The following is a 25,975-nucleotide window of genomic DNA, read 5'->3' as shown; positions in this document are numbered from 1 at the left end:
TCTCTTTCTCTCCGCCTCATTTCACTCTCTCCTTCACCCCTTCCCTCGACGAGAAGCGTGGCTTAGGTGTCCACCTAAAGCACGAAAATAACTGCGCCTTTCAATTCCACATATAACATTTCCGTTTCCATTTGTTTTTCTTCAAAGCACACAAAGTGAGGATGAACAAAAAGCCGCTATATTGCAGAGAGAATGCCAGTCCTGTTCATCACCCACTGCACCATCGCCGGCAAAACGACTGCTTCCTCCTTTTTTTCTGTCCACAAGGGGTTGGGGTTACACGTGTTGAAAACGCAGGCCTGACAATAGACGCTGCAGCCTCCTTCTCCTCCCAGCGCGCAGTCGTGCTCATCAGAGTCCAGCGGCGCCCTTTGGCATTCACATTGCAGCAGGCCGAACGGCGTAGCGGCCTTGTTCGGCAGCCTGGCGCGTCTCCTGTCTCCACTGTTTGCTCACACACGCACACGCACGTGCATAGTGCGGCATCCACAAAGCGGGCCCCGTTTGTTGACGCACCACGCTGACCCACTAAGAGCGGCCGGGACGAACAATGCGCGTCGCACGTGTGCCCATAGCGGCACACAGCGGCAGAGGGGAACGACTCCGCGCGCGGCTGGAGCACTGATTAAAACGGTAAATGTTTTGTTACACTCACTGCTTTGTGAAAAAGCAGCGCCTAGGTTTACTGCATAAAAAGCTGAAAATGTTTAGATTGTAACAAGAACGTGCAGTCGGCAGGCAAGTACGCATGCCCAGAGCATAAGGTCTTCCCGTCATGTGTTACTGGGTGTCGTGAGCAGATGTCAGCAACAGGGACCTAGCCAGGAACGTTTATCACGGAAGGAACGTTAGTGGGAACAACAGTAATCAATAATACAGTCGGTGAATTAATTAATTGACAGATCGATCAATAAATCAGTCATTCAATGAAGTGACCGAACAACACTCAACGCTTAAAAATGTTTCCAATTCAGTTTGAATCTCTGCTACCGGTGCGTTCGAACGAGCAAGTATATAAGAGAGGGTGAAGAGTGCTTTCAACGTTAGCAACTATCTATCAGTGTGCAAAGCAACAGCGCTCACCTGAGCATGTGAATAACCTCCGATCGTATAGCACTGATACTACAATAAAAAAGAAAGCAAATGACTCCAGAGCTCATTCGTCCTGGGAAGTTTTTGTCAATTTGTATGCGCCAGAGAAGTACGAAGGCCAACCGACGACAAGGCCATTTTGAATTCGAAGGCAGCCCCTCTCTCAGTCTGTCTCTCTCCCACTCACTCACTCTCTTCACAGCGAGCCGCCGCGCTCGAATATGCCGCTTTTGCGCAAGCTCTCGCGTACCCGCGCGATCTTTGAATACTGGATGAAAGTGAGTGACGCCAGCCTGGCCGCGTGTCTGTTGTGGTGAGGACGGACAACAACTAAGACACGATGACTCACTCGCGCACACGCGAACGCGCTCGGACACGACGTGGTCAATGCTTCCTTTGCTTGCCTGTCACTGCCGCTAGTCAGCTAAGGAAGGTCTCAGCCCTTACATCAATGCCCTAAGATTTATTATCATGCCGGTCCATGCATCGAAATGTGGCGTTCTGACGAGCCCTAAACACGGAGGTTTGCAGACTGCCTCGCCACTTGCGGCATTCACGTGAACTTCTATAGACTCAGAAAAGAAAACCTGCAGTGCGTCACCGATGGCTCACTGCCGGGCGTATAGTCGGCGCCACTATCTTGCTCACGTCCAGAATTTGGCAGCGCGGAAGCATGCTCGAGATTAGGCTAAGGAGCCAATATGGTTCACTAACCGTACGCAGATATCCACTGTACGGAAGTACAAACTGATGGATCAGCATAGCAGCCTTTGTGAAAAACAGCTCTTTGAAGCACTCGCTGAAACCATGCAGTGACATGGAAGCTACTGGACTGGCGTGAGCTAATCAGGAGGTGAAATTGTAACGCCGTTCACACATCACATATCAGGCTGCCCTGACTGAGCATAACTCACCACTGTTCCAACGTGACCGCGCAGCTAATAACGAGATGGCGATGGTGTCACTCTCGCTAAACAAAGGCGTCCCGACCCCGTTTCTGTGTTTGAGCACCGTACCACTTTCCTCTCGTGCGAGTGCATGTGCGCATACAATACGGTGGTGCAGAATTAGGAAGAGTTATGGGAGGTGCCACCCCGCCGTCATGCCGCCCGGCCGCATTGTTCTCGATGCCGATCCTCCGCGTGAGGACAATGGGACCGTCGGTATACACGCGGGATGGCAAGCGGATCCATCGAGTTCCACCGTCCGGTCCATTTTCTGCGCTCTGCCTCGTCCGGGCTGCCTCTCTGATGATCTCCGCATACAATGAGGACGACTCTCCGCACTTTCCTAGATCTGCTCTCATTTTCTCCCCGTAGCGCTTCTCCACAATGGCATACTGACGACCAGTGTGCGACATTGGGCTTCTCTTGTGCCACTTGTTGCCTTCACTGTAGATGAGCGACGGAAATCCTAGATTCGGCAACCTGTCGTGAAATTAGGCGGTTATGAACATCGCTGTCGCAGAGCCTAGAATAAAGACAGAGATAAACTGTCAACTATTCGGTGAGCAAGAACAAAAATTGCTAATGGCTAACAGAAGGCCAAAGTGTTTACTCGTCAGACTGAAAAGTCACCGCACGACAGCCATCACAAATGCGCCTGTCCCGTAGTATTTTTTTTTTCGAGGCTATTTCGACAAGGTGAACTTCACTCATTGTTTCACATGGCAACCGTGTTTCCATCCCTGTGTGCCTTCATCTTCGGTGAGATTGTTGAGATACACGCAGAATCCGGTTTCCTAAAGAGATCAAACCTCTATATTGCGAAAATCTAGGCTTCAATTTTCAGAGGGGAGGGAGGATGGAATAAAAATAAGCCTGGGTGTGTATGAGGTAGGAGGTATACGCCCCAGTGTCTCTTAAAGCATGCGCCTGGTAAGACACATCATTTTTAATCGCTGCTGTGAGAGTCAACGTCATGATGATCTACGTTACCGAAGCTGACGTACACGGGCAACAGCGGAGCACGCGTTAGCCTTGAAGACAGCTGAAAGATACTCAGACATTCTCAATTGACAACATACGTGCAGTAAGCGGCAATTTATACACCTGCCTCACACACAAGTTTCTTAAACGTCGACAAGTTTATCCGCCAAATTTTTTCGCCCTACGAAGTTGGCGGCATATATTTCTCTCTTTTTTGCACAACGACAGAGCAAACAGGGCGATCCATTTAGATCGGCGCTTTCCGATATTCGCCGAGGAATGGCGGATCCTGTTTCTGTAATGCTGAACTTTGCGGCACCTCATCGCGAACGGTAGCTGCAATAAATTCAAATGTATTCAGCGCACGTTTTCGTCCATCCCTGGCTGTGAAAAATGAACAGAACACGGAGGGATGGTATGTCGGGCTACTCCGCTGTCGTCACATTTGAAACCACGAGCATGCGGCATGTGCTGCACATGAACATCACATGGCGAATACTCTTTACACCCACATGCCGTCAAGCTTGGGGCTAAGACACAGCCATCAGTTTCATCAACAGTTCACGTGTCATGCAGTGACGACGAAAGTCAAATCAGGTGTCCGCCTTCGGGCGTTTTACGCGAAATGAAACAAAAGAAACAAGGGTCAAGAACGGAAAAATTCGTGCAAAAGCGGAGAGAAGGATTAGTCACAAAGTAGTAAAACGCAAATGAAAGAACCGAACTCAGGCGAAAAACTGGCTCTCCAAGAACGAGAGAACATTCCCGTCTCGATTTCGTCCACATGCGTCGCAACGCTCAATGCCGAGTTGGCTGGCAGTTTAAAACAGCCTTGACCGTGTATTACTTTCATGACCATCCGTTTTTCCTCCTGCTTGACTAAGTGAAGAAACGCGTATCTGAAAAGAGACAAGCAATCATGGACATCCGGCCGCTTCAGCCGCCCGAAGCCACATCTGCGCAAATGCCGGAAACTCTAGTCACTGATGAATCAGTTATTGTTCTTTTATTTATTTATTTTTTACAGAACTGAACTGCCGTGATACACACCGCATTCGTCCTTCAGCTTCAGTTTACTGCTCAGCCTTTGTGCAAGGAGGAGCGGTCTCTTTTATTGCTGTATGGCTGCATTTTTTTCGCGAAATCGCGGACCTCGAAGACGTTTTGGACACTTGGTGAAAGGAACATAAACTTGAAGCGAGAGGAATGTAAAGAATTCTGCTAGCGGAAGGAACAGCTGTTGCCATCGTTTCCATTCGGCAGTGTTCACTTCGTCTGAGGTCACCAGTTTATTACGTAAAATGTCAGCATACAAAAAGAGAGAGAGAGAGATGGACCGTGCCATGTGCTGGAAGATGTGTAGACGTTGTTATTCTTCATTCGCCAGGCAATGAGTCAGAGCCGTTCAAGACCCTGTGGCTCCGTTGCCAGTTATGACTAATTGAGTAATTGTTACCCGCTAGTGACCTTTAGCACAACGTTTTTCTTTCTCGATATTTTTCTCCATGACAACGTGTCATGAGGAGCTGATTAGATTTTTCTATCTTACTGTGCCCATTTCAAGAGCCATTAAGAATATGCATGTTTCAAGCTCGTTCTGTGGATGCCAACATATCCTATTTGGTCCCACTGCTCGCAAGTCTCATCAGTTGCAAATACCCATGACTGAAGAAGAAATAACGATGGCAACTTACTGTTGTCCTAAATAACGGCGCTGCAGTGGCGTTGAAAAACCGGTAAAACAGATGGAGACGAAGACACGCGTGTCCATGACATTTAACTACATAACAAAGGTATACATGTTCTGCACACTAAAGACGAATACGCCTATATAGGAATAAAAAGGGGGTAAGATGTCCTCTAGCACACTCCCTTTCATAAAAGGTTGTGCGCTAGAGAACAACTTACTTTCTTTTTACTCCTTTATGTTCAGAGTGTGAACAACTGGAACAACAACGCAGGAACAACTGGTCTCCGTCGCCTATTTTTCTCAGGTGCCGACCAGCGGGAATTCCCCTGAACGTGTCAGAACAGCGAGTTTCCCCATATTCACGCCAAAATCCTAGACCTAAGTCGGGTACATGACAGCCCGCGGTCAATTATTTACCTTTGCTGCGTAACGCAACTGCATTACGCGCGGTCCAAGCCGGTCAGTGCCACAGACCGCACAAGGCATTATCGAGAGACCTACAGCTGCATACTGGAATCGCATTCGTCCTTTACAACCTCAGCATAAGAACAAGAGCAGGACGACTAAGCTCAGCGGTAATCGGTACGAGCGCAAATGTCTAATTGGTATTCGGCCGTGCGTGCTATACAACGCAAAACGAGGGGCGAATAGGGAGTGGCGACTCAAATGAGAAAGCTCTGAATTTTTTTCTTCTTTCTGGCCACAATTTATGGCCGCACCCTCTCCACGGCGAAGCCAGTCGATAACCCTGGGATACCAGAGCGTAGATTTCTACTGACCGAGACGGATAAAAAATCAGGTTGTCGAGATTTGCAGCTCCTCTCCTCTTATAGCATGTTCAATAAGCGACACTGGTGCGCACTGGTGCCAACCGGTGCACTGTTTCATGCTCGATAATTGCACCGGTGCGCATAGAGCTCCACTAAACCGTGGGTCCCTGCGTACCGGCGTACTGCATTGATTTGGGAGCAACTCCGATGCAAGTTTATCGGAAAGCCATTAGGGAACCCACGCGAGCCGTCTTGAACGACGCGTAGCGATCGTCTCCTGCAGACGGTGCAGATCGCTCACATAGGCGGAGTGCGGTCGTACTGGAGTGCTCAAGAGTTCAAGGAGCACCATCGCATCCACGGCACTGAGTGCTCCAAAGCGGAACGGGCAGATTATCTATCGGCGCGTTGCCTTTTGAAACGCGAACGAGACCATTCAAACGCGAGTGCAAGGTCACAAAAATGATAACTGCAGCAAAATAAACAAGCACGGTTCGTTATCACTTTCGAACAGCGCGTCATCGATGTTTAAGCAGTGATAACTGTATAGTCACATCGGCATTTATTCTGCCTAAACAAAATGTCTTCCACTCATATCCGTGCAAACGCCGGACCAGACTGTGTACTGCAGGAATGCATTTAAAGCATTTATAGCTGTGACATGCTGCCTACGTAGACAATTTGGTGATACTGAAATTTCGACTGAGCATTAAACTTTCTACAAAATCACACAATAAATCAGTCACTGGTAGCGCTGACGATAGCGATAATCTTTCTGCCGTCGCAACCACACGTAATATACATAGTACGGTGACACGTAGCCAGGATTTTTTTTTTTTTTTATGTGAGGGGCCCAAGATAATTTCTTGAGTCGATAGAGGGGTGGCATCCTTGGATACGTGCCTGTGTAGTATATATACTGTGCACGATAATAATAATAAAAGCCTACTACAAGGCTCGTCGTCGTCAACTAGCTCGCCTATCCCGTCGTCAACTAGCTCGCCTTTCTCTTTATCATACATTTTTTCACAGCTTGCCACCGAACAACGCACTCATCCGCCCAGCCCATCGTTTATCCCGTCACAGCCATCCCAAAGCAGACTACCCCCAGCGCGCCCATACCACAAAGTTCCAAAAAGCATTTTTCCTCCGTACTTCCCTGGACTGGAACGACCTTCCCGGCCATATCGCTTTTTCCTTTAAGATCTTCAACAATTCAAAACTGCCATCGAAAATCATTTTTTTTTTCATAACTGCCGTACTCCCCGCCCACCCCTCATGTAATACCCCTTAAATGGGACCTTTGAGGACCTAATAAGTGAATGAAATGAATGAATGAAAGGTCACTACACAGGTGCTCTTCTTCTTCTACTAACAATCCCACCCCTTCATCTTCTTTGATGCCAAGTATACAGTGCATTTACAAATATATGGGTATTCGTTACTTTTGGGAATCCAGGTTCCACCCCAAACGCAGACAGCTAGGCGTCAAAAAATTCTTGTTTTAGATCTTTTCACATTGCTGAATGCGTTTCATGACAGCCGATAGTATATCTGGTCTCAAAATTTCACGAGACTGGAGTACTTTACAGGCTACAGGATTTAGACTTTCACAGCGAATGTCGCGGCAGAAAGTGAACATTGCAATGTTCAGTTCCCAAGCAGCATGGGCGATCGGCCCAATATTGGCAGCGTATTGGCAAAGGCCGGTGCTACAAAAGACCAGAGTGGGCCCATCCATTTGCAATATTGGCCCGATTACCTATGCTGATTGGGTTCGTTCATGTGCTCGTTGATTGATAATGAATGTGCGCTTTTTCCGGACTCCCACGGGACACTGCGAACATCCGGGGTCTTGTGCTGAGTCCACGGAGACGGAAACTGCGCGGGCGAGCGTCTCTAGGTAATAATATACGGCCCACACCGCGCATCATAACCCATACGAAGCATCCTTGTGTGCGACTCTGCGTTCTCCCAACCACTCCGCCCATTACGGTTCTACTTGCTCAGCACGACAGAAACCGGAAACGTGGCAGAATGGGAGAGATCAAAAAGGTGGGAGTGTAGTCGCGTATGTCGAAAGAAACTGCAGAATAAGCTATCGAAACCAGGCTGAGTTTCGGCACGCGCTCTTGTGAGCTGCTGCGACCAAACTCACTGGAATACAGGGATGACGAAATGACGGCTCATAAACTCCATCATCAACTCGATCGTCGTGAAAGGAAGTAAATTAGCTACAGGCGATGCTAGCCTAGCAAAGAATGCATGCCGGCAACAAACTGTGTGCCTGAGCGCCGCCTGTATTCAGGAACGGTGCATCCAGAGCGTAAATTGGCACAGCATGTTTACTTAGGCGAGCTAGACGAAGCCGACGGACAGAGGTGAGGTTAGCCCACGACAATAACCGCCTCCAGAAATCTCCATTTGGTGCTGCTCTGGGTTAGAGCCTCGGGCTACCTATACATGGCCCTCTCTGTTCCATCTGAATACCAGCGCTCGACCTGGCACAAAATGGCCGAAGTAGCCAATGTCCTACAACACATCAAACATCATATTACATTTCGACCGACTCCCTGCGGAGTGCATTTCTCGTCACACGATACTTTTTTGTCATACAACAGACTCTGCACCGGTTGTTGGTTTCATGCGCGACATATCCTTTCCTGGTTCGCTTCTACCGTTACTTAATGCGTATACCAGCTCAAAGGCATTTGCAGTCTCCCCACACCGGTGAGACTCAGCAACAGGTACGCGACGTTGTCACACGGCGCTGTTTTGCGCAGAACCATTCTGCTCGCTTAATTTATTAACGAGCTCCCCACACACGTGCACCCTCCACTCACCCTCCGTCGCAAAGTCGAGCCGTCCGCTGCGCGTCGCGTCCGTCCGCGACCACTCCACTCCACGTGCGACACCACACACACACGCACGCACCTTCGGACGGCCGGAGCTGCGGCGGCGGCGCTAGGAGCGGTGCTCTGGTGGTAGCGAGCTGCCGGTGCGCGTGGCGGTGAGCGCAGCGAAGGCCTGACCCGGCTGGCCCAGTGCCCGGCGAACGAGTGGAGTAGTACAGCGCTAGCCAGCAGCCGACGTCGCCCACACGAGGGCGGACGCGCACTTTCACCCGACCGTCCGCCGTCGTCGCCGCCGCGCCGCTGGTCGGCAACGCACGCAGCCGCTCCTTCCTTCTTTACTTTTCGCTCCTTCTTTCCTTTGACGCCGATCGACGCAATGGGAGCGCATCTCGCTCGCTCTGCTCCCGGGGGCACGGCCTGCCTCCGTAGCCGTCTGCGCGCAGGTTCTTTAGCCGCGTAGTTAGAGCGCAGTTGCGTGTGGGCCGCCGCCAACGTCACGGCCTCCTGACCCACGATGCGCGTGCTGCGCTATCTCTTCCTCGCTCGCCCGCACCCTCGGTGTAGATTGGAGGTTGCGCGGCTGCACGAGCGGCCGGCCATCCTCACTTCGGGAAGAGGTGGCTCGCTATACGTTTCGCTATGGTGGGAGGAGTACGAAACCGGCGGTCATCCCGCCACCACTTTGTGCCCCGCTCCTTCATCCATCCCACACCTCTACCAGTTTGCCGGCGCCTGTACCATGTAGCTTTTGTGTCCACGTACCACCGTTCGAATAAACACAATGCCTTGAGCCAATACTACAGCGGTACAGCAGCAGGAATTGTGTTCACCAAGGTGATAGACATAGCGGATATTTGGCACAAAAATTGGTCAGCCTGCCTGGAGTTGGCGCTCGGGAGTCCGTAACTCATTTTCCGCACCGTAGCTCCCATGAATTCTCACTAACGGGGGCCTGCATGGCTTAGAATCCGCCGGTCGCGTGACGGGATACAGGTTCGGTGCGAGCCTGGAAGGCCGGCTTGAAGGACATGAGGTGCGGAGAGCGTATTCTCCAAGTGGACACCAAGGAGACGATTGTACCGGAATTGACGCATTCTTCCGTACTTAAGAGCTGCATTCCGTGAGGCTTTTTTGAAGAAGTGGGGCATAACGTATGTCACGCAAAGAGAAACTCAAGTTCTCCTGTTTGTTGTCGCGGAGGTTGATCGATAGAAAAAAAAAAGGCTCCTCAACGATCTTTCTCTTTCGCCCGGGGTAAAGAAGCGACAGGACAGCTTCCTGGGCTTCCAGGTTATTCTGGGCATGGGGTGTATTCTAACCAGCCGCCTACGTTCCATATGGCAACAGTTGGGTTCTTCGTTGTGAAGCAGGTCAAAGCGGGGATTTCCAGGTACGACATATGACGATGGATACGCCGTTCACCCTTCAGAAAGTAACATTTTCAGGCTTTCTCTGCAAAATAATTATGCGTCTCGCACGAAGTGCAAGTCTTGATCACCTTAGTCCCGCCACGGCGGTTCACTGGTTAGAGCCCTCGGCCGCTGAGCCCGAAGACGCGGGTTGAATATCGGCCGCGGCGGCCGTGTTTCACTGGCTACGAAACTCAAAAGACGCCCGTGTACTGTGTGATGTCAGTGCAAGATAGAGAACCTCAGGTGGACGAAACTAATCCGGAGCCCTCCATGGACTATACGACGTTTCTCATAGTCCATGCGCCGCTTTGGTACTTTAAAGCCTGTATGGCATCGATTACAATGACGGTCGGCTGGGGCAATAATAGGCCGGCTTCCCATGGGAACAACAAGTATCCGAGGCCGATGGAAGCAGTAGGGGCCGTAGGCACGTGGATGGGCACGAGCATACGGGATCTTCATGGCGCCATCTTCTTCTCCCCCCGACCTCTCCCTCATCACCTTCGACGCCCGGCCGCCTGGCGGCGCGAACCCATTATACGCTGCGGGGGGATCACCCGACGCACCCGGACTTCGCGCGCTATGCGCTCTCGTTGCGCAAGGCGGCGAATAATTGAGATGGTGCCCCGATACAGTAGCGGGGGCTCATTGGAATCGACCCAAGTGGCGCAGAACTTATACGCCTGATTATTTCCGTGATAAAGTGGCCGCTCTGCTTTCTTTTCTTCGCCGCATGCATCTGCGACGAAGCGCGCGAGCGGCGATGCCGCCAACGATGGCGTTTTCTCTTGAATACGAAGTCCCTCTTGCCCTATCGCCCGCGCTGTGCTTCCCACGCGCCCGATTCCGACGTTACAGCCGCAGCGGACAACAAACGCTGCGCTGAAACAGAGCGTTCGTCGAGGGTTCGTCACGGACAGTTCGCCGAATCGCCTCGATGTGCGCTGTTCGCCGAGAGTTCGTCTAGGAGAGTTCGCCGAATCACCTTGCTGTGCGCAGATCGAGGATCGAAATACAAAGCGCCGAGGATACATGGAAGCCACATTACTCGATGCGCTTTTGTTGTTTTCAAGCGAGTACTACGCAGGGAGGACATATGACTTTCCTATTCTAATTCGATTCCATTGTGAGCCTTTTCGCCCGCATTGTCTCAAGAGACGCCACTGCCTCCAATATCTACATTTTGTAGAGGCGGACGATAAGAACGGAATAGGATCCAAAAAGGAAAGTATAGGCATATGATACCGGTACTGCGCCCTTCAGCTTCTTCGATGCGCGCATTCCCTTAAACCCCAATAATTAACCAATTTCACGCAGTTTATGAGGAACAGTCAGTAGCGTATCACCTCGATTGCGAACGGCATTAAAGGTTATGTATTTCAGTGAAAATTTCTTGGAGGAGTTGTGCAACTGACCAATTACGTGGATTTGTACGAAGGACAGCCTACTGGAAATAAAAGAACATAACGAAGGAAGAAGATTTTAATAGCTCATATTTGCCGATTAGCATTTTGTCTTGTCAGTTATTCCTCCTTTTTTTTGTCATTTGTGCGCCGCGGTACTTCAGTCTCATACATACGCACTGCCTCAAATCTGGCGCAAAACGTTTTGTCTCCCATTTGCTTGCGTCACCTTATAGCGCTGTCTGCGCAGGATACTTTCCCCAGAATAAACGGAATCGTATTTATGACACGTCTTAATCTAAAACTACTGCGGCCAGTGGAACTGTTCGCCAGACCAACGAGTGTAGTGCGCGCTTTCGACAATATGCAATATGAAAGTGGTCACGTGATCTGGGTGAGCCCTGCAATGACCGCTGTTTTGCATGACGGGTGGTGCCTGGCGAGGATGTCTCTAGAGAGTCCATAGACAGTCTATAGATCTTTTCATCGGTTGAGGGCGATGTTGAAACGCCTCTTCTTTGAACTGCGTTGCAAACCGGTTCCACTACAGCTTCCACCGTACTAGCGCAAAGTGCACACAGCAGTCCAGCGGCCTACGTGGTGGCTCAGTGGTTATGGCGCTCGGCTGCTGACCCGAAAGGCGCGGGTTCGATCCCGGCCGCTGTGGTCGAATTTCGATGGAGGCGGAATTTTAGAGGCCCGTGTACAGTGCGATGTCAGTGCACGTTAAAGAACCCCAGCTGGTCGAAATTTCCGGAGCCCTTCACTACGGTGTCCCTCATAGTCGGAGTCGCTTTGGGACGTTAAACCGCGGTGGCTCAGTGGTTATGGTGGTCGACTGCTGGTCCGTATGACGCGGGTTCGATCCCGGCCGCGGCAGTTGATTTTCTTTGGAGGAGAAATTCTAGAGGCCCGTGTACTGTGCGATGTCCGTGCACGCGAAAGAACCCCAGGTGGTCGAAATTTCCGGAGCCCTACGGTGTCCCTCATAGCCTGAGTCGCTTTGGTACGTTAAGCCCCTATAAACCAAACTAAACCAAACAACAGTCCAGCGGGCAACATGGCGACGTCCACGGAGCCCTAATTGCAAAGGCCTCCCTGAGAAACTTTTGCAAGAGGCGATGCGTAGTCATCGCTATCACTTTTTCGACGGAATGTCTAGGGGCCTTCTTTGGGTGTTCTATTCCCTCTTCGCTCGCGCGTTTATAAAAAGGTACGCGAATGGATGCGAGCAGAGGAGGAGGAGAAGGGAGGTCAGTGGCACTCGCTGTCAGCTCTGACGCTCCCGTCTCGCGCAAATAGGCAGCCGACACCGATCCTCCCTCGGGCGCGCTCGCCTAGCTCAGCCGCCGCCGGTTATGTGTGACGCGCCCTCGGGCGCATCATCTTCGAGACGCGGCGGTCACTGACTGACGTGCGTGCGAACACGGCAGCACCCTGCAGACCCGCGCCGATGATGGACGCGGGCTGGCCGCGTGTGCGTGTACATACGTGCGCACCTGCGGCGCGGAGGCTCCGCTGGCGAAAATGAGGTTCCCGCGATCCTGTCCAATTTACGACGTGCGGGGCCATTGATCGAGCCGCGATGCCTCCTCTGGTGTGTGTGTTTTCTTCCATCTGTTCTCGCTCCTGTTGCCAGCGGCGGCTGAGGCCACCACCATTGCAGTCGCGGCTGTTTGCTTTGTCGTTGTTGCTTTCGTTGTTGCTGTTCTGTTTCTGCTGTCGTAATGGAATGGAAAGCTCGAAGGGAGGTGTGGCCGCAAACTGCGGAGGTGTGGAAAACCAGTCGTGGCTGTCGCCCCGGATCTAATGAGACCGCGGGAGAAGGAGACGGCAAGGGACGCGCGGAGGAATGTCTTGGATGCCGAGTTGGCGGGGCACTGAGGGGAGACTCGTTTCGAAATGAAGACTGCTGGTTTTAATGGGAAAGCATTTCTTGGCCCATCAGTGGTGTTCGTCCGACGAGAGGTCTATAGCCAATCCAACACTAGACGCATAACAGCCCATGCATTGGCTAAACTGAATTAGCAGTCCTTCCTTGGCAAAAAAAAAAAAACTAAATGAAAACAAAAATTTTAGAAATAAAAAACTAAAACGCTTTAAACACGCAAATAAAAATAAAAATATACAGATACACAAAGTAAAAAGAAAAAATTGCAGCGAGAAAGAGAGGACTGGGAAAGGCTTTCTCATTTCAGCTCTTAACGCACATAAGTGCATCCTATAGTTTTTGGTTTGGTTTAGTTTATGGGGTTTAACGTCCCAAAGCGACTAAGAGACGCCGTAGTGGAGGGCTCCGGAAATTTCGACCACCTGGGGTTCTTTAACGTGCACTGACATCGCACAGTACACGGGCCTCTAGAATTTCACCTCCAAAGAAATTCTAGCCGCCGCGGCCGGAATCGAACCCGCGTCTTCCGGGTCAGTAGCCGAGCACCATAACCGCTGAGCCACCGCGGCGGCATCCTATAGTTTTTGTTTGCGAGCGAGGCGCTCTCGCAGATGCGGCTACTTTGTCTTCGTGCACGATGAAAACAATGCACCCTGAACAGTGTTTTTGATGTGTGTGTAACTCACACCTTTACAAACCAATGAGTCCGCAAGTACAACGCACACTCGCTGGCGCGGCTTCCTTATCTCAATGCACTACACTCTAAACATAAAAGAGTAAAAAAAAGATTAAGCTCTCCTCTACAGCGCTCCGTTTTATTAAGGGCTGTGCGATGAAGGACAGCTTACTCCCTTTTTACTCCCATATAGGCGTATTCGTGTTTATAGTGTACGTGAAATTTGCACCCTATAAGGTGTTTTTGATGTCTGTAACTACTGGGTGTTTTTGATATTTGTGTCGTCAAAAACGTTCCCAACTGGTTTTAAGGCGGAAGCCTTTAATGTCTCATCGTTGTAAGCAGCAGTTGTCGACAGAAAATGTCACGCTTTTCAATTGGTGGAAACGGTCGTGACGTCGCAGTGCGCGAATTTCAAACGGGGCCAATTGTACTATGGCCAGTAACCATGCAACCAATTGAAGGGATCGTATAGTGATGCTCCAAGCAAGTGGGACTGAGCTTAGTTAATTGCTTAATTACCCAATTAGCCTAATTAGCTTTACTAGTAAGGCCATATAAATAAATAAAACCGATTAAGAAATTGGTCGAGCTCAGGAATCGAACCCCGGTCTTCGGCGTGAGAGACGAGCATGCTATCCACTCCGCCATGCCAGCTCGATGGTTTGGAATGAACAAGGCGCGTCTAGTGAATACGGTGTCTTCACTCACTCTCATCCTCCTCCATTCCCTTCCGGCGAGGTTTAGGTGTCCACCGACAAATGAGAGACAGATACATTTCCTTTCCTCAAAAAACAATTTACCGACGAGCGAGGCGTAGAACCGAATGGGCGATGGCGTTCTATGAACTCCTTGGCAGCGTTGCAAGACGCTGTCGCGTTCCACTCTTAGGGGCGAAGCTTAACATCTTAACCACACATCAGCGAACACACTTTAGGTGAAAAAAGTGCCCCCCTGAATTTTGTGAGACAGTTACTGCGTAATTTCCTTTCCTCAAATACAATTTTCATTTTCTTCATTACGGCTCCTCGTTATCTATCTTCTTTCACTCCCACTTCCTCCCTTCCTCTACGGTGCGGTTCAGGTGTCCACCGAGATGACAGAGAATTACTGCGCCATTTCCTTTCCTCAAAAAGCGTTGCGTTCAAAGGGCAAGGCATCCGCCGAAACGGGTGGTGGGGTTCCGTGGACTCCCTGGCAGCGCTACAACGCGCTGTCGCGTTCCACTCCTAAAGGCGAAGCTTAAGCGTCATTAATTATCAGTTAATTAGTATTCAGGCATTAATCAGTAATTGACCATTAATTAGTGATTTGTCATCACTTAATAATTAGTACTCAATTATATGTGACGCCACCAGTGCCACAGAAACAGCGAAGGTGGTGCGGAAAACGCTTCCGCCTCTACCCACTTTAGACAGTCAAAGTGCCCCCTGAATTTTTCCATGACATTCTTGACTACTCGATGCGAGCGGTGGACAAACTTTAAGCGAAAGATTTCACTACGCATCAGAAAAAGGAACCCTTCAATATTTCCATAGCAGTACCTTACAATATTCTCACAATTAAACTTGATGTCGAAGAGTTCTGGACATATGCGAAAAAAAAATCAGGTAGCTTCTTGCGTGATTACGTCAACGGCAATCACGCAACTCACACTCAAGTTGAATCGCAGCAGTTGATTACATTTAGCTTAGCTGCAATCAGCTGACGTGACACAAATACAGTAACTCATGCCGTTTCTTCGTTGCGCGTAGGCATCAGAGGGAAATTAGGCAAGCCATCAGTATTACGACGTGTTCATGTGAGCGACTTTTTAGTCAAAGAAATTAGCGTAGACATTCTGAAGAAACAGCGGAAAGCGACAAGAAAGTCCGGAACATGCACACACAAAGCGTTGATTAGCAAATGATCTTTTTTTTTTTAACGCAGAATATAAAAGCGCCGAGAGCAGAACAATAGACGCAGGCTGCGGGCTGGGTTCTGAAAGAGGATATGTTCTGGGTTCTTTTTCTTCAGAATACTGCCGTATCAACTCGCCCATCAGCATGTAGTCATCATCCTCATCATTATCATAATTATCATCGTTGTCTTTTATTTTCATCGTGAGATATATGTGCATAGAATAATCAGCTTTGTACGAGAAGGTTCCGAAGTATATACACTGTCCGCGGGACCTCCTAGCGAACCTCGCAACGAACCAATTCCACTTTAAGGCAAACGAGGAAGATTCGACGAAATGAAAAACAAAGCCAGACTGCGAGCTAGATACCGCATTTTACTGTCAGGTCTAGCTGACCGCGTTGACAGCTATAAACGAGCCGTCGGCATCTCGTTAGTTCTCCACGCTACCGATTCGCTTTCCTCTTGCGAAAGTCACTCCGCGTTTTGTGAAACAAACTGGTTTGTGCGGCCGCGTTTATGGTCTGCACGCATTTCCACGTCTATGTTCGCGGTCAGCCTCTTGTGACGTCGCGTTGCCGTCCACACGACTTTCCTTGGTAGACATTCGCTCTTCCTGGCTGCATACTGATCGTTTCTGTGTCCTACAATTTGGGTGCAGCTGCACGGTGGGGGAAAAAAATCAACTTTAAAGGAATACATTGCTGAATACACCCTTTGCGCATGACCACTTTTTGTAGCTTTTAGAGGGTTCACTCAAGGAGGTCATATTAAAACTTTAATATAACCTCCTAGGGTTCACTGCGCATGCCACCGTTGTTAATGCTGCCATGCACCAGTCAAGGGCGCACAACCCTTACAAAAAAAGTTTTAGACAGTCTATAGAGCGTCTATAGGCTTCTGTCTATAAAGTCTATAGACTATCTAATGACAAATGTCTATAGGCAATACAAATACCTTAGACAGTCTATAGACAATCTATAGATTTATGGCCATACACTTTCAGTAGACTTTTGTCTATAGATAGTCAATAGACTATGGATAGACAAAAAGCAATATCTATAGGAAGTCAATAGAGTCAATAAGAAGTCTATAGACTGTCTATAGTACATTTTTATAAGGGAAGTGCAGTGGTGTTGTAGCTCCATATGGCGCATTGACACTTCAAGTGCTTTCAGAATTTCTGGACAAGTATAGTGCTGTTCATCAAGCGCGCAACTAATAAGGTGGCGACTCATGTCCAACATTCGTGGACAGAAATTTTGAAATTGAAAAACTGTAAGCTAGTGGTGCAGAAATGTTGAAGGTCCATTCTTCTGATATGCAGCAGCATTCTTATGATATGATATATATTGTAGTGTTTCCATCGATCGCATCGAGCAGTCAAGAATGCCATTGAAGATCAGTGAGGAACGCTTCTGACGATAGAAGAAAAATGTTAATGGCGAAAAATTCAAGCCTGCTGACGCGAGATCTGCCGATATATTGATGGTTACAGTGAAAGATTACGATATATGAAAAAAGTTGCGCTCATAAACTTTTTCCCGTTCAAGAATGTTTTCGTGCAGAATTGTTGGGTATGTGATGCGAGCTGTGGTTACCGTTTGCGCCCTGAATATTCCGATAATTTAATAAATTATTCTAACTCAAATGCCCATAGCCACTACGTCAGCTCTAAAAGCGGAAGGGAGGTGGGGGGTATAAACATGGAGGAAGTATGCCGAGCATAAGTGCAGGTTGCGTTTCTGTTGTCCTAATTTGACGTATGTTTGCTTGCTACACTTCAGAATTTTTGTGCGTCCCTCTCAAATAACGACTTAGTCCTGATTGTTAGTCTTCTGTGGCCTCATACGCTGGCGTCGTACTGTGCGAACAAAGTTGCTGGATTTAGGTTGTCTTGGGGGCATGGCTTTTTTATTCTTAGAACATTAAACAAAATTAACGCACCAATAACGTTCCACGAGCACAAATAAAGGTATCCTCTCCTCAAAACAGCTGTATGCGTGCCGTGAAAGACAAGCTATTGTCATGATGATCGCCATAATAATTGCGTTGCGTTGCTTGCCCCAATACAATCGATAAATGGGTGCAACTGTACCTGTAACACTCATCCAGTGGGCGTTTCAATCAACCTTGCACCTATTTTAGGGTTATGAAGGCGCGAGTTGCCGACACATCAAAACGCGTTAATGGTGTTAACTTCCTTAGAATGTATATTCGCCGTGCTCACATTTTCCGAGCTGTAGCCCTAATTTTAATGCGTGTTTCTAAGTTAACAAAACCGCATTGTGACGATGAAGCATATCTCGTGGTTCAATGACCTATAGCGGTAAGCCAAAGCGGAAAGCAAATGAAACGCACCTGCAACTATAGTGTTCCAGCTCAACGTAATCGAATGGTGCTTGAGCACAGTTATGTGCTGTAGAAGTGCCCTACAATTATACAAAATGAGTCGCATAGTCTTTATTTTAAATTAAGTTCAGGTAGGCTTCATGTAACACACCGATGATGTATAAAGGGCAGTGATTTAGCGACAAACCTTTGGCTTTACATCCATTCTCGTAACAGAGATGCAAACAAAAGCAGAGCACGAGCTCGTAGAACGATCTGGCGCAGCTGCTCTGTTTGATAACCGCATTTTCCTTCTCTCGCCTTTATTCAAATGCGCTCCTTTGTCTGCGTTACGTGTGCGGAGTGTATCAGCAGGCATGAATGCTTGTTTGTTCGCATTGTGCAACCATGTCGAACAAGAGTGCTTCTGTTCAGGCTCCAATGCGTCCCTCGTGAACCGATGCATGCCGGTGAAATAAAAGTGACCCCGCGAGTGGGGCATTCGATTCAATGTGGTGCGTCACAGATCCGACTTGCGCACCAGCACAGGCTCGCTTCGCGACTTCAAGCTGGCGCCTATAGTCGGACTGCGTCGTCCTGATGAATGTGGGTCAGTCCAGATGCATAACAGCATCTCTGCACGGCCAGTAAGCGCGCGGAGGGGAGAGGCCGGTGGAGAGTTCACGGCCTGCTGATCGACCACAATGGCCACTCCATGGATGCCAGAGCAGCGAAACAAGGGCCGCTGTCCGGAACCCGTGACCAGCTCATCGGGTGCGCCTCGCGGCGCAGCGCACTGGTCGAGTGCCCGCCTGGCAACGTCATTGTTCGCGCCTGGAATGGCCCTCTTAAGCGAGTCGTGTGTGCGCCACACCGGCGGAGGCCCGTGTGACGCGCACTGTAGAGAGAACTTTGCCCCTTTAAGAGTGTTCTGATACATCAAAACACTCTTGAGGGTGCAAATGCGCCTGTAATTCACACCGCCGCCGCGGTGGCTCAGCGGTTATGGTGCTCGGCTGCTGACCCGAAAGACGCGGGTTCGATCCCGGCCGCGGCGGCTGGAATTTCTTTGGAGGAGAAATTCTAGAGGCCCGTGTACTGTGCGATGTCAGTGCACGTTAAAGAACCCCAGGTGGTCGAAATTTCCGGAGCCCTTCACTACGGCGTCTCTCATAGCCTCAGTCGCTTTGGGACGTTACACCCCATAAACCAAACCAAACCAATTCACACCCTATACTCGTCCCAGAAACGGGTGTAACGAAAGTGTACGATGGAGACTAGTTCATACGGCATGGTTTTGAAACGTCAAACTGCGCAGGAAACAAGACGCTGTAGTAAGCAGACAGAAGTAACACAACTTAAAGCTGGTTTATTGGAACGACGACTCTTTTCTTTTTCAAAAACAATGCACATGCGTGCCAAGCACATAAATCGTACAAACGCACAATCAGATTCACCTTATTAAATCAAGAAAGTTTAGTTCCTCTTGTACAAGTGAATAGCCTCACTGCACACTTGTCGGGGTCGTATATCTCTGTATCTGCAAGTCTTCGAAAATTTGACGACAGTTTTTGTCCTTAGCGCCGCCGATTATCTTTGTACGCTTGAAAAGTGGCGTGCATTTATTGTCACAGGAATGACAGTGTTTTGGCAAATGCTGCCCGCAGTGTGAACCCGCAAAAAAGACGCGCCGCTTTTCAAACGTACAGAGGTAATTGAAGGCTCTAAATACTAAAAAAGCACGTGAAATATTCGAAGCCTTGTAGATAGAGAGACGCGGCTCCGACGTCAGTGTGTTAAAGCATGGCCAATGTGCACTCTTTTGTGACGCTGCGTTAGCGTAAAAAAGAAAGTAAAACATCATGGAATAACATATAGATTATTTCAAATTATTTCATAAAAATTTTTATTACAGAAGCCATGAAAGATACACTTTGGTGCCGTCTGTGCAGGTTGAGATTTCAGCGAGGCGGACATTATTTACATAGGGATGTGCAACTAAAAGACAACTAATTAATTAAATCAACGATCAGCTCTTAAAATTTTGATTTTAATGCACAAAATAAATTTCCAAATTGAAGGCCGTCAACATCGAAGAGAACTCATTCCTAAAATGTCGGAACCGGCATTGTGCTTCGAGATGTCTGACGTGAAGGACGTTCCCTCGAAAACTCGTTAGGCTGGCTTTCCCACATTGCACATTGATCAAGTGGCATCGCTTAAGTTTTGGATGCAGTAAATACTTCTGCAGTTCACGCGTTTCTTGACGTAGAAGGCGCCGACGTTTACTTCCGGGACAAGAGCAAGTGCAGCGACGCCATTTGATGAATGTGCAACGTGGGAAAGCCAACCTCAAGAGTGTTCGAAGACATTCTTTTCACGTTCGATATTCCGAACCAGACTGTGATTCAGCAATTCGGAGATCAGAGGTCAGGAATAGCGCCCCACAGATGAGCAACGGGTACGCCTTAGCAGCTGTTATCTGAAATGGTATCTGTATACGGCAGCCCCGTCAGAGGCGCCCCTTTCAACTTTGAAGAAACAGGTGACGTCAAAAAGCCAAGGTCATCGTGTGCCAGGCACTGTCGGTGCCGATAGCGCAGCTCACATGCAACACCACTGCATGGAAGTGGTGTGGAGTCATTTCCTCAGAATACTTCCTTTCGTCTTTCCGCGCTGTCAAAGGATGCGAATCGACGACCGGGGCAAACTTCCCTTCCGGCTTCCCACGTGCACGATCCCATGCTCGTGAGAGGTTCTCGGAAAGGGTTAAGTGTCAGGCATAATGGCACCTTTTCTCCTGTCGTTTGGCGGAAGGGTAGCCTTAGCTGCTGATGCACCAATAAACCCAACGTATCTAACCAGCTTTTTTCCACCCTCTCCTCCCTTCCCCCTCCCTCCTACTGCCTCGCCAGTACTGGCAGATTAAAACTGTTTCCCCAGAAGAAACTTCATAATAGGTTGGTTTGGCCTAGTTGGTAATGCAGTCTACTTCCTTCGATAGCCCACCACGAACGAAGCCTCAAAAGAAAGCAACGCAAGAGAAAGGAAAAAGTAAGGGGGTGGGAGTCTGGTTTTTGTTACTGCCCCTGACCCACTGCGCTGGGAACCATGTTGCACGTCCACGACTTTCGCGTTGAGCGGTAGCGAAACACTTGTGTGCGATCACGTCGGGATTAGGTCATTACTAAGCTGATACGCGCGCACTGATACGGAGCTCACTTCAGAAGCTGTTTCTCATTGCACGTGCATTTAGGTCTTCCAGACGAGCAGATTACCGTACTCCTCTGTTGGTTGTAACGTTGCCGCGCACTTTCCTCCTTAGATATTTCATCGTTTATCATATATTCGAGACAAGGACCACCGTGGACCAATAGCTGGGATGGTAGTTGGTAGAAAAAATAGGAGCTACAGAAACAGTAAGGCGACATCTACAAGGATCGCTCACTTACGCAGACTTTATGAGCCCACTGACGTTGAATCAGGAAGTTCGTGCAAGGAAGTCGCTTAAGAAAAGGCCGAACGCGGATGGTCGCGCACGGCCTCACGCTTTTCACTGATCGCCGTAACAGAAGCGGTCGCTATAGTGGAAAGTTTTTTCACTTAAATGCTGCCGTTTGGGCACAGTAGTGAATAAAAAGATGTGATGTCTAAAGTTTATTAAAAACATTATTAATATAAACATCAATTTGCTCTTTCTGAATATATTGTTACGTGACGGCAAGCGATGAAGAAAGGACTGCATGACCGATGGCGATGATATGATTTTAATGTCTGCGAGACTAGCACGAGCGCTCCTGCCCATGCCACTGCCCGCTTCGTCGTCTTCTAGTCCGTCACATGACTCGGAGCCACGAAGCGATCGTCCCGATCGCGCGAACTAGAAGAATGCCACAGACGATGACAAGCAGGACGTGACGATGGGCGTGGCAGAACGTATGAACAGAGAAGAGAAGATGAAGGGCTTGCCGTCACGATGAAAGAGATGATGAGCGGGTGAAGCCAGGTCCACGAAGACTGAGGAGCCACCGGTTTCTGGAAGTCAATGTCGAGACCCGTGGACACACCCAACGGCAGGGGCTGGGGTACTTGTTTCTCGTGGGAGTGTCGGTGGTCAATGGGTTCTCTGGTCAGTGGCGGCGGTCTCGGTTCAGTGGGGTCGTAGGTCGTTGGGTCTTCTAGGTTCTCATGTGGGTTCTCATGTGGGTGGTGAGTGGGGTCACAGGGCAGTTGCGGCGGTCGTTGTGTCGTCGTGTCTTCTGGTCGGGGCTTGGGGTGGGGCGGCGAAGAGCGGCGGCGTCGGGGCATACCTGGCAGGCTGGGGAAGCGCCGGGAGGTGCGAAGCCGTGAGCTCTCCACAGAAGACCTCGGTGTACAGCAGGCTCCTAAGCTCCGGGACCGGGATGAAGAAGGTACCCAGCACCTTGCACCAAATGTTACGTGACGGCAAGCGATGAAGAAAGGACTGCATGACCGATGGCGATGATATGATTTTAATGTCTGCGAGCCTAGCACGAGCGCTCCTGCCCATGCCACTGCCCGCTTCGTCGTCTTCTAGTCCGTCACAATATTAAATACAATAACGCCCTTTTCTTCCGCAAAGAGTTGTTGAGGGCGCAACTGTTCGCCTTCAATTGGTTTTTATTCTTCTTTTCATGGGCACCTCCAGTTGCGTTCATTTTTCTTCTGTTCTAAATTATTATTAACTTGCTGTCATGCTGAGGCGGTTACATGTATCACTGCAAGTTATGATCTACCTCCCTCCCTCCCTCTCTATTGATGTTATTGCGAATAAATAATGTTGACGGTGGTAATATAGGATACAGAGCGTCTTCTCGGTTCGAAGGCTTGTTCGATCAGATTACTCGAAGTCAACTTTGGGAGAATTAACTGTTCATTTACAGTTAAAAACAAAACAAATAAAACGGAACGGAAACACAACAAGTGACAAAACTGTTTACAGATGACTGCCTCGCACATATACGTGGTGAAACCAATCCCCGGTTCCCCAAAACAGCCTCTTTTAATCCCTATGACTCCGCCCTCAGTGGGGACAACAACCAATTGGGTAAATTCCCAAACTCAATCAATCAAAGCTAGGAGAAAGGACGAAATAGCAAATGGAAGATACATGGTAAAGAAGGTAAATCTTCCCCATCCAGTACCACACAAGTAATTTTACTCTCCACTAGCCTAGCAAACACCATCGCTTTCCCAAGCTTTTCATATTTACACGCTCATAAAAGACAGGCAAACAGTTTCGTGCCTAAGGTAAACCGATTAAAATGTAGTCATTCAAAAACCTCAGAGACCCTTGCATGCACAGTCAGCGGGCGGGTACATCCTGTCCGAAAAAATTGTAGGGGCCACTTAAGCTCCGCCTTCTGGATATGACGCGATAGCTTTATTAAGTTAATGCCCTTATATGCGGAACTGGTCATTTCAAACTTTACATTCATTGGTCCGTGAGAGTCCTCATGCCACCCCTTACCCAATGGTGCAGCGGTTAAGGGATGCGCCACTGCGCTGTGATGGCAGGTGCTGCACACCGGTGGGGCTTGTGCGACCCAGGTTGCTCTTCCCGAGCAATCAATCATTAATTTAACTGCCGCCTGCCAGTGTGGATAATTTTCTCTCAATCCGGTGGGTATATGTCGTGATGGCCCACAAAGGTCACGTGACCTTTGTGGCCCACCTAGGTTGCTTCTCCGGGGGTGGCTGCCTGGACCACCCTACGCCACCCTGTTTATCGCTCACAACGCCGACGCCGGATTTTATGCGTAACGGAGTCTTTAACGCTGGCGCGTTAAAAGCGCATCTCCAGTGTCTCCACTGGCTGTGCATCTCACTTCGCAATGCATCCGCTAGCGAGCGGTCATTGTCACCTGTGAAGCTGTCGCAGGAACCGCTTGTTGGCGATAAGACATCCCTGAGCGCCGTAAGAAACAACATCCGCAACCGGTGGCGGCGCCGTCGAGTCGGAGCAAAAGGGCGCAGTGCGGATGACACGTTGCTTCCCGCGTCAGGTCGCGCTTACGGCGGGCACATTAACAAAAAGATAATAAATAAAGAAAAGCTGAGCATGGTGGTAATTGCCACCACCCCGTTTTAAAGGGGGCGCTCCTATCCATCCATCCATCCATCCATTAACAAAGGATGACCCCTCCCGGTTTCGTGGGATACTGCTCTCTGCGAAGGAGTCTCCACACACCGCCAAGAGCGATGAACAACACTGTCCTCAGTAGAGGCCTGTCTCTTTGTTCCGCTGCCAAATCTGACGGTCTTGCCACGGAGCCAAAATACACACACGTAAACACACGGCGCACAAAAATGTGGCGCTCGGGGAAAATCAGCCGTGCACATAACACCTCTCTTCGAAGAGTGCTACGCGTATGTAACATACTAAAATGAAGCACACACATACACACAGCTTGGCACATCCGTAAGTGGGATGGTTGTATATATATAGCACCAAAAGATATACATACTTGGTTGCTAGAGATAAAATGCGAAATTGAGAAACGCTTCATTTAGGTAAACATTTATTGCCAGTCGACGTTTCAAGACTATATATATATATATATTCAGAGGAGGTTTAGGCCCCTGACCCACACATTCAGAGGAGGTTTAGTTTTCGATCTTCGCAGGAGAAATGCCTTATGAACCAACCAAGTTGTCGAAAAAGACATTGTTCGCGTGAGACTACAAAACTCTAGACACTGACTTGTGTCGACAATTTCGAAGATTTGGCACTGACATTTGGCTCTGAAGTAACTCCATGGACTGTTAGAGGCCATATACAATGTGCTGAACTGAACGACAGTAGCCCACCTGAAACCCTGCATATCTGTGAAAAAAAAAAAAAAAAGATGGGTTTCCAGGCTGATGTGGATAAAGGAACATCTGGTGTGGATAGGTGACGAATGTAAAAGAGAGATTTCATTAGACGAATCGAAGACTGCCGTGAGGGAATGATGGGAGTCGTTGTAAACGTTGCCCCAAACGCAATTAATATGGACCTCTTTATCAACCTCCCAGGGAGGCTGGAACGTAATATCACGGGGCTGATTCTCCGCTCGTGGAATTGTCTCCTTGACTGAATTCAAAGTACCGTGAGCAAAGAGACAGAAACTGACCGAAGCATTCTTCTATGCTTGTGGAAAATTGGATGAAGAAGAGGACGGTGGACCTTGTGAATTGGTCGAACCAGTCTACTGACATTATTTCAATTGAATATGTTAAGACAAGCATCACGCATCGTCCGAGAGACGAAAAGCCAGCAGCGCCGACTAAAAAGCCGAGAAGGTGATGCAAAAGTGGGGAAATATGGACACTGACAGCTTCCTCGACTCCATGCTTCGGCGGAGTCGGACAGTGATCGACGGAAAAGGCTTGCGTGTGAAGTACTGAGGCATTACGTCATTGTGGAAAGGCACTCTTGAAACTGTCACCTCATTTTGCAATTTAAAAAAAACCTATAACAACTGGTACCATCACACAGCGCAGAAAGCAGTTCGTCAATAAATTTGCAGGGGAAGCAAACTGTCGCTTAATGTGGTGATAAACGCTGGTTGCTATTTGTGTAAAAAATTACACTTTCTTCCTACCAACCTCGAGCGCAAATTTTAGCGCAGCAAAAAAAGTTAAATTAGAAGAAATGAAATCTCATATCTTCTTTTGTTCACCACCCGGCCGCGGCGGTCGCATTTCGATGGAGCCGAAATTCTGAGTCCCGTGCACTGTGCGATGTCAGTGCACGTAAAAGACCCCAGGTTGTCGAAATTTCCGGAGCCCTTTACTACGGCGTCCCTAATAGCCTTAGTCGCTTTGGGACGCTAGACACCAATAAACCATAAATCCATAAACCATAAAACCCATGGGTCGCTTCGGGACGTCCAACCCAACAATTTACAGTTTACAAAGGACGTAGTCAGACTTCATTAAATCGACTTGCAGAGAGGTTTTTACTTTTACACTGTAATTATGGGCAAATAGATTTGAACAAAATACAAAAAAATACAAATACAG

General features: G+C 48.9%; 1 protein-coding gene across 3 annotated transcripts in view; it reads right to left on the bottom strand.

Annotated features, from left to right (window-relative positions):
- Positions 1–25,975, bottom strand: part of LOC149364866 (carboxypeptidase D-like) — a 123,011-nt gene that overhangs the window by 64,201 nt on the left and 32,835 nt on the right. Inside the window, exon 1 of one of the 3 annotated variants that reach the window (XM_089574814.1) lies at positions 8,415–8,641. The exons of 1 other annotated variant lie outside the window; for it this stretch is intronic. The gene's annotated coding sequence lies outside the window, so the exon portion shown is untranslated. Of the gene's footprint in view, positions 1–8,323; positions 8,642–25,975 lie in introns of those variants that run through there. One more of the 3 variants, XM_089574810.1, reaches the window with a different exon arrangement.

Source organism: Amblyomma mixtum, chromosome 2 (genome assembly GCF_055824585.1).
Source record: "Amblyomma mixtum isolate Tamu chromosome 2, ASM5582458v1, whole genome shotgun sequence".
Lineage (NCBI taxonomy): Eukaryota > Metazoa > Arthropoda > Arachnida > Ixodida > Ixodidae > Amblyomma > Amblyomma mixtum.
This window is presented reverse-complemented; position numbering and strand designations above follow the sequence as displayed.